The 2,378-nt window shown below is 36.2% G+C and overlaps 1 protein-coding gene across 1 annotated transcript in view; it reads right to left on the reverse strand.

Moving 5' to 3' along the window:
• Positions 1-901, reverse strand: part of LOC144967654 (uncharacterized) — a 56,768-nt gene extending 55,867 nt beyond the window's left edge. Inside the window, exon 1 of the mRNA XM_078905178.1 lies at positions 466-901. The gene's annotated coding sequence lies outside the window, so the exon portion shown is untranslated. The remainder of the gene's footprint in view (positions 1-465) is intronic.
• Positions 902-2,378: the final 1,477 nt, after the last annotated feature.

Here is a 2,378-nt window from a genome sequence, read left to right on the forward strand (position 1 = left end):
AGTAGTAGTAGTAGTAGTAGTACCTAGTAGTTGTAGTAGTATTGGTAATGGCAGTAGTCGTAGTGGTAGTGGTACTGGTAGTAGTAGTAGTAGTAGTAGTAGTAGTAGTAGTAGTAGTAGTAGTAGTAGTAGTAGTAGTAGTAGTAGTAGTAGTAGTAGTAGTAGTAGTAGTAGTAGTAGTAGTAGTCGTAGCAGCAGAAGCAGCAGCAGCAGCAGCAGCAGAAGAAGAAGAAGAAGAAGAAGAAGAAGAAGAAGAAGAAGAAGAAGAAGAAGAAGAAGAAGAAGAAGAAGAAGAAGAAGAAGAAGAAGAAGAAGAAGAAGAAGAAGAAGAAATTCTTTTCTCACACAAGATTTAAACAAGGTGACAAGATAATAGTAATAGCGACCGTTAATAATATGTAATCAGTAAATACCTAGTTCTTATCAATGCCATAATTAATATGAAATGACACGAAGTCGACTTACCGTAAGTAATGTGTGAATTTGTCCAACATAATGAAGTGTCGAAAACATATAATATTCGTAATCAATGTCTTTTCGAGTCATAACATGATGAAAAGTTTTAATTATCCACGATCTTAGAGATCAGGTTGTTAAATCAATTCTGTTGAAATATAAACACTGATTACATAGGATTATAGTGTTGATAATAATGCCATAAGGAACAAGACTTCTGTGTCATGAAATCACGATCTCAACAAATATAAAACGAAGAGGAGGAATATTTTTAAGTGCGTCTTCAAAGTGTAACGAACGCAATCGATTAAATATTCAAAGAAGCATGATTCATCTTGCCTTTAAGTAACGTTATGTCGATAAATAGTTGAATGTTATAATATCCTATATCTAGATCTACACAAACAGTGACAACCGCCGATTCTCGAAGTTCATTTCAGGCCATTCAGCCAGCCAGTCAACGCTAAGTCAGCGATCGTTGATACGGCTCGTCACTGTTGCATTGTGAAAAACTAGCTACCCCTGAGGGACACGAGCCGACAAATCGTCGTTACCTGTTGGACCCGTGACGCCTCGCTCCGTCTCCCGCTTTACTCAATTTTGGCTATGAATAAAATCATACAAGGTTGAATGTAACAACTGATTAACCACATATGTACTAATAAGCAATAAGCTATTGATGCTAATGGTTCAGGTTACATACTTACAACATCCGCCAGCCAGAATAAAAGCATACAAGGTTGAACGTACCAACTGATTAACCACATATTAATAAGCTATTGGTGCTATTGGTTCAGGTAAATTACTTACAACATCCGCCAGCCAGATGTAAAAAGGACCAACACACAAAACTATGCGTAACCTTATAGTCTGATATAGTTAAAATGTAGTGAAAACTAATCACCACATGACTGTCTGGAAACAATAACAAAGAGCTGAGTGACGTCAATTTCGTTCCTTCTAAAGCGATGGCCAACTTCAGTATGTTAACCGAAACAATCAGCCCCACAGAAAGTAGTCCTGGAGAGCCATAAGGCCTATGGAGCCGGAGTTTATCACGGTTTCTATAGCGTGAACCCAGACAATAGCAAGTTCTTGTTATTCGTCGCATAGGACGGTAGTATATCGCAAAGTACTTTCCGCCAGAATTATATACCCAGTTACCCAATCACTGCTAGGGGTACAGATCGGTCAGAAAAAGAAAAATCTCAACTGAACCCGGAGTCAATCTCGGTCCATTTGCTTCTGAAGCGAGTGTTCAACCAACTGAGCTATCGGGACCCCCAAGCCCCACGGAATGTGAGCATTAATCACAATATTAACAGAGAAATAACGATCTAAGCCTCTCAAATTTCGAGTGTATCTTTTACCCAGGACGGAAAAACAATTAAGTACATCTTCTGATTATGTCAAAACAGGTTTAAGCAACCTTCAATTTCAGACATTTTGCTAAATGATGTCATCTTATGTTTTAATCCATGACGCAAATGTTTTCTGGCCAAGATAGAAATAAAATGTTATACGAAAGCAGAAATCTGCCATAATTTGAAAATAAAAATTATTTTTTATTTTATTTTTTAAATGGCCAGAAATTTGTCATTCTAATATCGATCGATTGACATGGACCCTCATCATGTATTTTTTTTTTTATACAAAAAAAACAAAACAAAACAAAACAAAAAACTCTAAGACCTGGGACTCACATGACCCACATCTTGTAAAAAAACAAACAAACAAAAACTTGAATTTTTGACAGTTGAGGGTCATTTTAATGGATTACTATTTGAAGGATAAGTTGTTTCTGGCCAAAAAATTTAAAATTATATATTTTAAAAGAGTACGACAGACAACTGGCAATGGCATTCAACGTAAAAAAAAAAAAACAAACAAACTGATAGGCTTCGAACAATGTGCGCATAATT

Source organism: Berghia stephanieae, chromosome 1, assembly GCF_034508935.2.
Source record: "Berghia stephanieae isolate SIO BIC M18660-M18661 chromosome 1, UCSD_Bste_1.3, whole genome shotgun sequence".
NCBI classification, from domain to species: Eukaryota; Metazoa; Mollusca; class Gastropoda; order Nudibranchia; family Aeolidiidae; genus Berghia; species Berghia stephanieae.